A 15,928-nucleotide genomic window follows, 5' to 3' on the forward strand; every position below is an offset into this window, starting at 1 on the left:
TTTCAAGTTGAATCATCGCGTCTGCAAACATTTTACTTTAAAACAGATAAGGTAGTCCAAGATCTATTTATTGTACAGTTAAAATGTATATGTTTGGAGTAAAATTATTTTTGATATTGATTAATAATAGTTTATTAATTTTGTAACTTATTACTAGCAGTTAAAACAATACTTTATCATCAGCCCTACATGATTATCTTACCTTACGAAATTCAAGATGTTTTCAGTTTTTATACATCAACACAGACAACAGCTAGATGATGGAAAACATGTTCTTTTTCCCCATGACTGCTTTTCATGTGAACCATGAATAGGAAATATTAAACAGAGAACTGAGGGTTTTAAGATTAGGCCACCCTAAAGATAAAGATAACACATCAACATGAATTTCCAAAAATAATTGAGCAAAGAACACATGAAAAATATAGACTTCTTTTCCCTTTCCAATGCTTTTGCTTATCAGCCCAAAATGTAGCATGTGATACCCCTTTTTTTCAGGTTGAAATTAAAGCACAGGATTTGGATCTTTTGTTTCTGTTTTAAATTCTCTCTTTTCTCACTTGCATGTCATATATTTAAAAAAATTCATTTCTGAGAAATAGATAATTGAATTCTACTTTCTCATTTCTCTACCATAATTTATATGGTTTTACATGTATGACATTCAGCTTTGTTAAACCATGGAAAAGAGGGAAAAAAAGTCTGTAGGAAAAGGATCTTTGTGTTACTTGAACAGAAAAGGAAAAGAGGGCATACATAGTTCAGATTCTGAAAGAAATATATACAGTCTTCTTATCCAGTTATCTCAGAAGCTTAGTACCTTATTATTTTGCTGTCTCAGGTACCATAATTAACCAACCTTGTTACTTTTTTTTTAATGTACTTTTTTTTTTTTTTTTTTTGTAATTGATAAGGTTTTGTAACACTCTCTGGGTCAATGTCACACTGACCTTTCTGATATGCAATGAATAAATGCTTGTTGGCCCATTTAGCTTAATGATGGTGCATCCTAGTCAGGTTTCAATGTACATTTCCTCTAGCTACTTTTATTTCTTTCTTTTTTCTTTTTTTTTTTTTTTTTTTTGAACTTTGATCTTGTCATGTTTTGGGTCTCTTATCAAATGCCAAGGGCTTTTGAATGAGAACTGAATGTACAAGTAGGTTTGGCATTTGTTGCATACCAGCTATGATTTGGAGCCTGGGGTGCTTAATACAATATGACTTTGCCTCAGGTCTGGGGAGAAGCCATTTGCCAATACTTAGGCAGACAGTGGAAAATTAAGAGTAAAATATTATCTTCACTTTTCTTGTCTTCATTCTCACAATGAATATGGAAAATCTGGGGGAGGCTCAAAACATCAAGATGACAGCAAAAGAATGTTAAATCATTGTGAAAAATTAGTAAACAGAAAAACAGTATAATCTGGTCTATGAGCAAAATAAAGTATATGAGCAAAGAGAGAAAACCTCATAGATTAGTTTATTATTATTACTAAAAACCAAGAAGTTTTTAAAGGAAATTTGTTTCTCCACAGAAAGATATTATGTACAACAATAAGAATGGTCTGAGTTGAGATGAAAACATACATGGCTGACAAAGGAAAACAGTGATTTGAAAAATGAATGCACAGAATTAAAGCTCTACTAGAGTGGTCAAAAGCAGATTTGACACTACAGAAAACTGAATCACTTATGTAGGATAGATGTGGGGAAGTGCTCCAAGAATTCAATTTACATAAATCAAAGAAACAAAGAGAAAGCAGGCATTGAAGGCAAGCCACAGGTTTCCAACTGACGAATAGTAATAACTTGCCCAAAATACAGTTCAAATGAATTAAAAAAAATGAAAAAAAAATTACAGTGCACTAGAAAGACACTTACCAAACTTGAAAAATAAAACACGAGATGGAAGATTTAGAGGAGTCATTATTTACAAGCAAATAAAGTGAATGATGATGATTTTAACAGAGGTCCTAGAAGATAGTTTTTACTAAAAGAAATTAATTATACAAGAATTCAAAGTAAGAAAGCATATTATTTATAAAAAATTTAAAATAATATATTTAATAATAAATCACTAAAGACAATGGGAACATATCGGTCAACATAATTCTTTAAAATAGGAAAAGAAACTCATATGTCGTTCCATGAAGATACACACATATGAAAAAACATTTAAAAAACAAGTTTTAGATCTATAACATTTAAAAAAATGCATTGTTCAGGTAACACTTTTGGAGTCATTGCTTAAAAAAAAGAACATTATTCCAAACAAGAGTTAAAGTACAAAGTAGCAAGTTATATTAGAAAAAGTTTGCCATCACTGGTTAATAAAAAAATATTATCCCCTAGCAGGAAAGAGGATGGTACTGATGAATGAAAATAAAATAATACAAAATATAAACAAATTAAAAAAAAATGCTTAAAAGATTAAAGAAACAAAAATCATAAGGGAGGGACAGAAAAGTGTGGAAAGCAAAGGCTAAATATTTATTTTGTACTAATCATAGTGGAAAAATATATATGTATATTTTTTTGGAAAAATATTTTATTAAATTTTGTATTGGTATCATTAGATAAGTCTTTTTATAAATATTAGTGATAAAACATTGAAAACATAAAATATTATAAAACCTAGATTAAATATGATGTGGAGGGGATAAGCTAAAGATGTACTAATCAAGTTTAGTAAATTTGGCAATGATGTAAAATGTAATTCTCTTTTAAATAGAATATGGTAGTATTTAATAGAGTATATTTATCTACCAATTGTAAGAGGCAGCAAAAATTCAAATTACTTTAAGTGCTAAAAAGAAAAACCATATATAAATTAAACTCAAATAAAAAGGTGGATTTCATATTAATTTTAAAACAAAATTTAAGTTGGGTAAAGTCTAAAATTAAAGAAAACCATTTTATTATGGCATATTAAAATATAAGTTTACTATTTATTATTACATCTTTTAGGTAAAAAGAGAAACAGCAGAGAAAGTATTGTTAAACAACCAACAGGAAATTATATAAGTAAATACTTAATTAGAATATCGTGAACACTATTATTAGTATGCCAGATCAAGTCATCAACAGACTCAATAAGGAAATTGATTAAAGTACAGGTAGAATAAAATGTATCACATAGCACATTTTGCAGATGTGTGATATACTTTATCTTTATGTATCTATTTAATATTTACAAGTTGGCGATCTTTATTGACGAAATCAATTCCAACCAATAAAACAGAAATTACTAGGGTTCTTTTTTCTGATGAAATTCAGTTAAACTAATTAATTAATCCCGCTTAAGATTTTTTACACACATATAACTATTGTATCAAAAAGAACTAATATTACAATTTCTTTGTGTAATCCCAAGATTCTAAGTGATTCCTTCTTTTTAACTCTATTCTGTTTTTTCTATCATTCAAGAAAGTGTATGGGGATTCAATTGATTAAGAGTGACTTAATTACAGATAGAGAATTTTTCAAAATCTAATTTCTTGTTGCTTAGGCTATTAGTCTCAGAATCACCTTCAGCTCTCCTCCAATCTTGTCAGCACTAATCTATTTATCCACTCATCTCTAGGCATATTCCTTGTTGCCATACTGATTGCTCTTTCAGAATCCAGAAGGAATATGTATCTCATCTTAATCACCCTCAAGATTTTAATTGTTTTTTACCCATCTTTTCTTGTATGGTTAATCTTGATGAAAGCTACTTTGATAATTCCCAACTTTGCTTTTTTTCAGTAGAATGATGTAGCAGGGTGAATCTGGTATCAGATGGATATTATTTGATTTTATTATTATTGAAATGTTATTATTGAAATATATCTATGTGAATAACTGACACATTTCTGGATTCCTGATTATGATTAAGAATAAATGAATTTGTGACACATTTTATTTTTTTTAAATATGCTTGCTCTGACTATGGATTTTTTTTTCCTCAGAAGAAAAATTCACCATGCAAATAACTGAGGCAGGCTTAATTTCATCTTTAGTATTATGATTGGACTACATTTATCTTCTCATGACATCTGTTTTGCCATTTTAAAATCCAGCCTTTCTATGGGGTTTAGACTCAGACTCAGAAATGTACAGAAATTAATATGTGCTTTTTCAAAGGAAATTATTCAAAGTTTACTTGAACAGAATGCAATATTTTTGTTTTCATTTATAGTTTAGAAAACCTAGATTTGAAAAAAAAAAATTCTGTGTCCCTCCTTCGGGTAAGGTCTGAATCAATCAATCCCTGTGGTCTGATCAGCTTGTACAGCTTGAAAAACTATCACTCTCATCAGTAAACCACGTGCATCAAGTTCTCTGCCACTAGGCCCAGAGTTTACCCTACTCTAACACTGTTAAGACTAAATCTACTGTGTCCCTAATCCCTGTTTTCATTTTCAGTACCTAAAATGTAAGGCCTTTGACTTCCGACTTTTTTTGCCACATCAGTCGCACATAATATTCGGTACCTCTTTATTTCTAATTTAACGCTTAGTTCCTACTATGCTGAAATTGGTCTATGGCAGAGCTCTCCAATAGAAATATAATGCAAACCACATATGCACTTAAAGATTTCCTAGTAGCTACATTAAAAAAAGTTTAAAAGAAAGGTGAAAATAATGTTAATGATATTTTATATAATGCAATATATGCAAATATTACCATGTAATATGTATTGACTGATTATATATTGTGTATTGATTATATATTTAGTACTTAATATATGATCAGCATGAAAATAATTTGTCAAATATTGCATATTCTCTTCTATACACTAAGTCTTTAAAGTCTGGTACATAATTTCCACTTAAGACATTTCTTATTTCAAAGTAGCCACAGTCCAATGTTCAGTAGCCACATGTGGCTAACAGATACCACTTTGGGCAGTGTAGCCTGCTAGGAATGTGGTGTTGATCCCCAATCTGTTCTTTATTTCCTGGATTTCAGATTTGAAGGAATAAACTTTCATTACCCAGAGACATCCTAGCACGAGACTTTGAACATAGGAGTGAGTCTGAGACCATCTTTCTTCTGCAGTGGCAACTGACAAGCAATGTTGGATATGGTGGTGAGTGTGACGGCAGGGCTCCACATTCACGTCTGGTCACCTCCACCTCCTTTATGGAGACGAGGCAATGGTGGCAGTGGACTGGTGGGAGAGCAGAAGCCACCTGATCGTTGCTTACACTTGCATTGGGTTTGTACAATATTCTCCAAATGTCTGGTTGTCTTTTACCCTATTCCTGTAAATAATACCTGTTTCAAGAGCTTGGCCAGGAAACATCTCTTCAGGAAATATTCTCTGACTACACTCACTTTCCTACCAATGTATATTCTGTACTAAGTACTTACCACATATTTTATAGTTCCTTTTTAACTTCTCTGTCTCAATGAAGGCAGGAATAGTGTCTTTATTATTGCTAATTGTATGTTAATTATTATTTTTTAAATGTTTATTTATTTTTGAGAGAGAGAGAAAGAGCATAAACAGGGGAGAGGCAAAGAGAGAGGGGGGCAGAGGATCTGAAGAGGGCTCCTCCCTGACAGCATTCAGCTGGATGTGAGGCTTGAACTCATGAGCTGTGAGATCATGACCTGAACCAAAGTCAGATGCTTCATCTACTAAGCTGCCCAGGCACCCCTATTGTTAATAATTATTTAATCAGCATCTGGCACATTTTAGGTTCTCAGTAAATGTTTATTAAATGATGGCTGTGAATAATGAAGAGAATAACAATGGACAGAGTTATTTTAGAGCTAGGGATAGGACAATTCTGGGGCATGTGACACAAAAAGAGTTCTTCAGTACAGGAGTTTTTGATGGGGTAGAGGCTGAGTAATTTAGGTCCTTAGTGGTTAGCACTGGGGAAAAATATGCAAAAGTGCAAACAAAGAAGCATCAAGTTCTAAACACTTGCTTTATGGACTTGAGCAAATGCACAGGGCTGTTCCTAGCAGGTGTCTAATGAGTACTCACTGATGAATTAATTGAATAAGTATATGAAAAAACATGCACTTGATCTTGACATTTCTGCCTAAACCTTTCATTACCGCTAACACATACTTTGTCTTTTCTAACTTATGATATTAATTTTGTACTTAGATGAGTCTCAATAGAGATGAACTGACCAACCATTTGTTAAAAGAAACATGTTTTCCTTCCTTTTGATTATAGACTCCAAATTTAATTAGCCTCAAGGAGGAACAAATCTCAACAGGAAGATTCTTGTTTTTAAGGAATGGCAATATGACTATTGCTTCTAGCATCTAGCCACTTGGGGACAACTTAATTCTCTTTGTTTTGGGCCCCTAAATTCACCACATTAAATAAGCTCTCTTTTAGTATACATTTTATCATGGAATGTCAATCAGATCTTTCATAAAGTGTTTTGGGATTTTCTTTTTCTTTAACTGTTGGCAAAGTGTCTGCAAGACACTCTTATGGTGCAAGAGACTCTTAAATACAGAGACCAAACTGAAGGTGAATTGGGGGGTGGGGGAGGGGGAATATGGGTGATGGGCATTGAGGTGGGCACTTGTTGGGATGAGCACTGGGTGTTGTATGTAAGCGATGAACCATGGGAATCTACCCCCAAAACCAAGAGCACACTTTACACACTGTATGTTAGCCAATTTGACAATAACTGATATTAAAAAAATAAAATAAAAAATAAATTAAAAATTCAAAAACAATTTATTGGCAATTTTGAAAATCTAGACAAAAAAGAAAGAATGATGGAATATGAGAAATGACATTAATTAAAGCTTAGGATATTTAATTAATAGTTAAGTATTTATCAGTTTTGACTTTTAAGAGAGATTTTGTTGAAACTATATCTTAATTTAAGATAAAAAGTTAAAAGATCATTCTGACTTGTATATAGAAATCCTATATATTCTCTTTGCTCCAAGTCACTACTGGTAGCTATAATAGTTGGTGTAAAATTCCAGCAGGGACAGTACTGGTGAGAAGACAGGATAAGGTAAAACCATGGAGAATTCACATGACACTGAAAGTAGAAACATAATGAGGATTTGTTGGGATATCCAGATCCCCCCTTCTTATAAAATCCTTGGATTTCTTTTTTAATCTGCTTTTTTGGCTACATCTTCTCTTTCCTTATTTTGTCTCAAGAATTGAATTCCAGCTTTGTTTCCATGGAATAGGCTGATTATTTTCCTTTGAAGCCCCTCCCCCCATTTCCCTGTGGGATAGAATCTAGTTTCATTCACACACTTGTGATTACAAAGTTGGTACAGAGCCTTTTGCAGATACCTAATAATTTTTCCTGAGAGTAACATGAAGATATAGATGCTAAAATGTTAAAGATTTTTAATAAAGTTTCTCGCTGTTACTTATTAGAATATATTAATAGAACTGAGCTCTGATCATTTTCACATAATGATCACATCTTTGTTATTAAGAATCGCAATCAATATGTCTTCAGACTTCCTTTTGATTAGATTAGGGACCTTCCTTTATTGCGCCAGTCTCCCTGTCTGACATTAGCAACACTAACGCTTTTTTTTTTAGGGCTAAAATTTTCCATAGGGGGCTTCGTTGAACAATATGTCTGAGAATGTTAGTGAATATTATATAAAAGAAGGATTCTCTGGGGATCTAAGTTGGGTCAATGCTCCAGCATAGGTACTGAAAGAATCTTCAGAGATTTTGGTAAACTGACATGTGAGGAAACTCTAAGATGAGAAAGAATATTGAGCATTTCCCCAGCCCATTTAACTACAGAAGGTCTTACTTTTTGCTTTTTTGTTTTTGTGTTTAAAATTTTCAACTGAAGAGTATTGTTATGCCGGAAACACTTTTTTTCTTCAATAACCTGAAAAGGTACATTTCATATACACAAAAATAGTAAATGTATTTCCTTCTAGCTTCCAAAATACTCAGGCAATATCAATCATCAATTCTGGAATAATCCAAACAGTTCTTCAAAGGTCCATTGTATTTACAATGGAATTCCATTACACAGATAAGTCTGCCCTTTGTTTTGTGGAGAGAAAAAATAATGAAGTCTCATTACTCTAGAATCCCTGCTATCATGGAAAGGCATAATGAAGTCAAATCAGGAACTGTCTCTCTTACACTTGCATCTTTCCTCTAGGTATGGTACCTTCTACAGAGTCACTTTCTTTTTGCTCAGTAAAGCAGCAGCCACCCTGGTATTCTAGGGGGGGATACATTTCGAATGAAATTAATAGCAGCTTATTCATGGTAGGAATCCTGGGGGAGCAAATGTTAGGAAGACTGATGCCTTCAAAGCCTTTGGAAGTGTAAGGGTCACAAGGAAGCCACTACTGACACCAATGTATATGTGAGAAAACTCCCCAAACTGAGGGCAAAACACCACATCTGTCATCTTATAGTGCCTGCATGCCTTTCCACATTGGCTACCAGAAGATAATGGTGTTTTCTTGTCTTCCTTAAAAATCTTCCAGGATCAGGGGCACCTGAGTGGCTCAGTTGGTTAAGCATCCAACTTATGCTCAGGTCCTGATCTCGTGGTTTGTGAGTTTGAGCCCCGTGTCGGGCTCTGTGCTGACAGCTGGAGTCTGTTTCGGATTCTGTGTCTCAAGTCCAAAAAAACCTGCAAGTGAGTCTGTAAAATATCTGTGGACTTTAAGGGTCTGAAATCTAAGAGCAAGCTTAGAAGAGATAAAACCTGAGTGTCAACAGATGTCTAGTGTACCTGAATTGTACAGGTAAAACAAGTAGAATTCTGTAAAGAGGGTGAATGGATGGTATTCAGAGAAAGGACAAAAAAATTACAAAGAAACAATGGTGTTCCTTATCCCACTACTTGGGATAATCAGTTACCAGAAAGCATCATATAAACCAAAGGTTCTTTAAATATGGTTCCCAGCTCAGCAGAAACATCACCTGAGAATTTTTAGAAATGCAAAATCTTGGGCTACCCCAGACAAACTTAATCAGAAAGTCTGGAGATGGGGCCTAGGAATCCTTGTTTTAATAATAAGTGCACCAGATATTTCTGGCACACACTAAATTTTGAGAACCACTGGTAGAGTTTCTGAAAAGAATATCCCATGAGTATTATTTTGATTCTAGGAAGGGTAAAGTCTGCTTGCAGCTTGAAAAGAATACTTGAAGCTTTATAAACTCTCATTAGAGGCTAAAATGACTGAGATTCTGTCCAAGAATATCTGGGTAGGGCTAGAAATTAAAAGTAAACAAGGCAGCTGAATTTTGTATTTGACGTAGTATTAGTGTAAGAGTGGGAAGGTCTGTGCCTGAGTTTCTGCAAAATGAGTTGGCACTTATGAAAAAAATGTATTAAAGGGAATCAGTGTAAATGATTGTCATTTTTATACACACGCTGTGTAAAAATGAATGAGTGTGTGCCACTGATCAAACCAGCTAAATGGTCAGTCCAGTTCCATGGTAGTCTTCAAAATTCATGCATCCTGAGCAACAATGCAGAGCTTTGGGTGGCTTCTGTTGTGTTTGATCAATTCTTAGTTTCCCTGCATTAACCCTTTATCAACTCATGAATAGCATCTTTCCCTGAAGGAGCATTGGGTTGTGACAGGTTTTGTGGCCACCCCAAAGCTATTATGGTAAAGGGAGTGTTTTATTACATCCCAAAAGGGGTCCCTTTGTTTCCCCACTCTTATTTTAAAAGATAACTAAAACAAAACAAAGTAAAAGAAAAAGAAAAAGAAAAAAAAGAAACAGTTATCAGCTAACAAAACTGAGGGAGTTTGAACTCTTACACACAAATTAAAAACAGGTTTTCAAACTGTCTTTTTTAATTTAAATATTGCTTCTGTATAAGATTTTCCAAAGCCATCTAGCAGGTAGCTCAAGGGCAGAGTTACTCTAGCAGCCATGCTTCCCTGGGGATTGGAAGAATGACTTCTGAAAGCAGTCATTTCTTAGCAAATCACATAAAAACCTCACTGGAGACTTTTGCTGCCAGGAGACAGATTTTAAGCATCCAACTGATGAAACCTCTAAGACAATAAAGAGTGCCAGATGCATCAGATTTGGGTTTTAAAACTGCTGATGTCCACATTTAACCTAAACGTGCTTTATCCAATCTTGAAAAACTAATGTAGTGCTACATTCTTGCTTGTGAGGTAATGTCATTTTGGTGATATTTTCTTTCCTGTTAGTACAAATCAGAAGGCTAGCTGTATGTATAAAGGAAAGAAAAACAAAAATAAAAATAGAATCCTGATTAATACTGGGAAAAAGTAAAGAAGGATATTGTAGGAACAGTTTAAAAAGGAGGGAAAAGGAGAGACAGAGAGAGAGGTAGAGAGACAGATGCATAATACATGCCACGTATTTTGAAGGACAAAAAAGTTGAGGTGCTCAATTAATTATATTTGATTTTATGTCTGATAATCCTATAGTTGAATGCCCTCTATAAATCAGAGCCAAAGAAAACAAAGGAAGATACTACATTTTTGTCATGGATCAGGGTTTTAAAAAGTAGCTGCTATTAAATTGCTACACATATAGGAATATTTGGGGAGTGATAGAATTGTTCTCTATCTTGGTTGTGATTACATAGCATTATATAGCATTTGTCAAAACTGTACTCTAAAATGGGTGAATTTCACTCTAGCAAATTAAACTTTGGTAAGAAAATTGCTGTACATATTTTAGACTGCTGAGAGATGATCGTTCTTAACATCTCTGAAGTTAACTGTTACTAAAACATATTAATTGTATAATTTATTGAATTAAATAGTACAAGAAGTATGCTTACAGCTAATGCTGAGATCAAGAACATCTATAGAAAAAAGTTAAATTGAAATGAAACTACACAATAGATGAATTTAGCACAAAATAGAAATGTTTTGATGTAACTGCCTTGAGTTTTATTCGTGTTCCTCCAAAAACCTGTATTTCACCTCCATTTTTAAAAAGAGGCAAATGAGATGACAATGGAAATCTTCGTCATAAAAATTTTACACGCTATTTAAATATTCTATTCCTGTGACATTAAGAAGCAATTACTTTCCATGACTATGTACACAGACTTGCACACAGATGCTTGAATACAGGGGACTGCATAAACTGGGTGGTGTAAAATGATCTTCTGTAAGTTTCACTTTCACAGTATTAAATGAATGATTTTGGATTTTTTATTTTTGCTTCTGCATTACACTTTATTAAACGTTTTAATAGGGTCTATTTTTAAACTCGATGGTTAAAATGATTTTTAACGTGGATATTTTCAATCTGTTCAGACTTTGGATTAGGTCTTCTCTCTATCCTCTTCCAGCCAAGCCATTTCAACCTTCTAATGGGTCCCTTATTTTTCCTTGTTAAATGTTAACAACCTGTTACTAGCTCTAGGCTGGTCTGGCTCTCTGCAGAAATAGATCCTCTTTTTGAGTCATAAGTGCTTGAGGGCTTTTTGGGTCAGATAAGGGCCATGGGTTAGAGCCAAATGAACTGAAAACATTGGTACCTAAAAGGAATCTGCAATGAAGCCTTATTATGGAGTGATGAAGTGAGAAACCAGGAGGTTTGTATGTAGCTTACTATATTCGCTGTTTGACAAAGGTAGCCTCTGAAAATAAAAACCAACTTTTCGCTTAAAAAAAATGAATTGCATCATACCACTGGTTTTTTTCTTTCTCCTTCATTTTACATATGTCCCAATACATCAGTTTGCCCAAATTAATTTCTTTACCCAATATTGGAGAATTTTACTCCATTTTTTATAAAAGCCTCTAAAGAAAAATAAATAAAAAGCAAAATTTGTTGCTGTAATGCCCATTATTTCTTTAAATTGCCATTTTCTTTGAAAGTAGAAGAATCATCAAGAAATTTAAAATAAGTTGTAGTTAATCTGGAAAGTTTTTCAGTGAACAGAATTATCTAGTATAAATCACCACAATAAATTATCCTATTATTTATTTTTGGGAGAAAGAGAAAGAGTGCACACAAGTGAGTAGGAGAAGGGCAGAGAGAGAAGGGGATAGAGGATCCAAAGCAAGCTCTGCACTGACAGCAGAGAGCCCGAGGTGGGTCTCAAACTCGCAAACCATGAGATCATGAGCTGAGCCAAAGTCAGATGCTTACCTGACTGAGCCACCCAGGCACCCCTATCCCATTTGATGAAATGTAACATTCTTAATTTTCAATTCAACATCAAGCTTAATATATCCAAACTAGTATTAACAAATGAGTTACATAAGATCACTGAGCATATAGAATAAAGTTTTAAGCAATTTCCAGTTAATAACAGACATCTTGAAAGAAGGGAGAAATTAAAATGGGTGGAATTAGAGCAGAGAATCCTGGAAAGATATTTGCATGTACAAATTCACCTAGTAAAACTTCACATCTCACTAATGCTGCAACTACACATTAAGTCAAATCCATTGACTTTGGACACACTGACTTCATTTTCCTCACTTCAGTTTTGTTTAGATTCTGGTAATGACCACTCTGCCCACCATAAGACTCCTTGAGCCTGGTGTAATTGAAAAGAATTTAAGGTGTTTGATAAACTGGCAAGGAATGGAAGGTAGGCTAGATTAGGAATTGGGAAGAAAATGGAACACCCATTTAAGGAAAAAGAAAATTGAGGATTGTGGGTAACCAGTCTGATTTCTCCACTAGTTGGAAATAGAAAAGGAGGGCAGGTTTCATTTGTGTTATGGTCTCGCTGCAAAAGCAGGGGAGACCTCCACCCCAAATTTAGTTCATGTTGATGATGCCACACGCACACATACCAACAAGGTATGAAAAGATTTATTTCCTACATAATTGAGGCTCCTGGGGAGAACATGAGGAGAGGAGCCTGGCTTGGGTTTTAATTGTGGTGTTGTTTGGGGGTGGGGCTAGAGTTAACAGTTCCCCTGATGGGTGGGGACTTGCATCAGGTGCTAAAAGAGGGATAAGCCAGGCTTTCGTATCAGCTTTCCAGATGTAGAGCAGAAGGGGAAGAGGGGGCTTTAAGGTTGCAAAGCTGTTGGCAGTCAAACATCAAAGAAATGGAGTCAGACTCCTCATTCTACTTTAAGCTGCAAATTTCTGCAATTCTAACTCTCATCTATTCCCATGAGAAGGAAGTCCAGCTGTGTGTTTGTTTCCCTACCTCCCATGACAAATTTCCTCAGGATTTGGGGGTTACACTAAAAACTGAAGTCCATTGTCTTGTTTACCTGCTGTAGGGAGAGAACTCCCATGTTTTCTTTGATGCTTATATAGACAGCTGCTAGTTTCCAGAAGGGCCCTGCCTAATGAATGTCATTTTAGGCCCTGCATTGTTGCTATTGCTTAATAGGAGGCCTGGAAACAGTGTTGAGATTCAGAGTCTCCATCTGCAAGAACATTCATTCAGAACCCTCCCTGATTATCAATGACTCTGCAGTCATCTGATGTCAGATGATTTACAGAGGTCTGGATGGTAGTTCTCAGGGAAGAAAATTAGAATCTTGCTGAGGAAGGGAGTTCCTCAAAATCTCACTCATTTCTGTGGGTTGAGGAGACCAGCAATAATTCCATCAGTGATAGAGAATGCCATGGCCATTTAGAGTAGACTACAGCAATAACTTCATGACATCCTTACCAAAAAACTAGCACCAAGAACAACCTTTTTATTTTTCAGGGTAGATGCCCACCTTAACCCTCATTGTGTTAGAAGCCCTAAAGCCCTAACAGATACTTACATAACAGCCCATTGTTAGATTTCCGAATGTCTGTTTTTAGTCTTAACGCCTTGTGTGAAAAATACACTGTCTATAGTAATGATTATAATATTTAGATGCTTCTTCAGGACAATCTAGAAATTTTAGTTAAAACAAGAAAGATGGTTCTTGTAATGTGTAGAGCACATTGAAAACTCTGTTGGTGTGGCATGATAAATCATGAGTATGTTAGATTACTACTTCAGATTAGTGGCTCAAGAAAGTGTCTTTCAAGAGGTGATACTAAGAGGAAATTGAGAATTTGGTTGTTTGGATATATGCTCCTCTACCTGTGGCCACAGCTTTGATGGGGATCCTCTCTCACAATTGTAGCTAAACTAATCTCTCTTTGATCTAATAGCTGCTGCTTTCCCTCTTGCCCTACCTAACCTAGAGGTTGTGACTCTCGTATTGTTGCTAGCTCCAGTTTTTGGTGTCCCTTTGCCCTGCAAATAATCTTTGTCAATAATCTTCTCATTAAAGTCTCCGTCTTTGCAAATATCCCCACATTAAAGTCTCCCTATTTGCTCTGAATTTGCCTCTCTCTCCTTCTGGGACATTGGCCGATTTATCTGAAAGACAAGGTGTTAGCCATGCAACGTTAGGGGAAGGGCATAGCAAGCTAAGATGACAGCAAGTACATTTATGTGAAACATACAAATGTGATGATACAGATAGTTATATTGCAATACAAAGGTGATAAATTAACTGTGAAACACCCAGAGTCATTTTTGATGAATAATTTTTCTTACATTGTTCTTCAACAAGTATTTCTGACTACCTATTGGTTTAAGATGATAAACTAGGTACTGCGGCTATAAGGATCCTATTCATATATTGCCACACTCATTCTTGAATTCGAGTTTGTGAATAGATATTATTTTGGTTCTTGCTTACTGGAGCAAAAGTAGTAGTACATTTTATAGTGGGGTCACTTAAAGAACTCCCTCCTTAACAACAAAGTATGAATTGAATTGACTGTGTTTAGAACTTTCTGTTCCTTCATGACCTTATACACACACAATCAAACATACACATACATATCCACAAAACAAAGTTTTCATTTATTCAAAGTGTAGCTTAGTATTTGAAATTGTCTCCAACAAGGTCATGTAGGTCCTCTGCTGCAGGTTTTACACTTCAAAGCATATTATAATTAGTTTGACTTCTACTCTAATATTGCCTGTATAAGAATTCTTCTTTATAAGAATTCTTCTTTTCTGTTTTGGAATAATATACTGCTTTGATATGATTAACGATGGTCCAATGTTTCCTTCGCTATTTCAGTGGAAGAATTAAGCATTTAATATATGGTTTTCACAAAATGTCCTCATGTGATAAATAGATGCCAAAATTTTGTTCCATGCAATCTTCATTACATATTAAATCAGAAAAGAAAATGTAACTTGGAGAAATAAAAGAGAGTCCTGTTTAGTCTTGGTTTTCGAGGTTGGACTTGTTTTTACAGTGACTTTTATCAGCCCTCTTCACTATCATGAAGCTTGGGAAAGTTTGGGCTATTTCCATTGCTTTTCCTGTTTTCATTTGGCAGATACACATTGTGGGGAAAAAAAAGTCTTCTTTTAAAAGCCAAAGGAAAGAGAAAGAGAGGCTTTCCTGAAATTTTAATCATATTTTTGTAGCCTAAATTTTAAATAATTTGCAATTATTTTATCTTAGTTTAGATTACACATGTGATTAAAAAATAATTCTCTGTCAATTAACTATTTGTGTTGACCACATTATTTTTTTTTAATTTTACTGGGTGACCTAGTTTTTAAGAAAGTTGTTCTTTCTTTTTTCTAGATTTGTGACATATTTATCTGGGGTACAATCTAAGAAAATTTCTTCTGATGAATTTTGATTCTTATCTTTTCTCACATTATGATTTTGTTCGATTAACTTTTAAAGATTCTTTTTACTTTTGAGAACTTTATCCTTCCCTAAGTAAACATTTGAATAAAGAAATGTGATGGGTAAACTACAGAAGTACTGCAGTTATATGGATCATGCATATGGCACTTTGTTATCACTATAGAGACTAAAAGAACATTCTGAAATATTATTAGGGCATTTTTTGGCTTTTCTAATCATATTTTACTTATAGTGCTCTTTAGAAGACATGGTAGGTAGAATGGTCTCCCAAAGATGTCCACATTCTAATTTATGGAACCTGTGACTATTTGACATTACATGGCAAAAATCAGGCAAATTCAAACCTTAAGATAGA

Source organism: Leopardus geoffroyi, chromosome B1 (genome assembly GCF_018350155.1).
Source record: "Leopardus geoffroyi isolate Oge1 chromosome B1, O.geoffroyi_Oge1_pat1.0, whole genome shotgun sequence".
NCBI lineage: Eukaryota > Metazoa > Chordata > Mammalia > Carnivora > Felidae > Leopardus > Leopardus geoffroyi.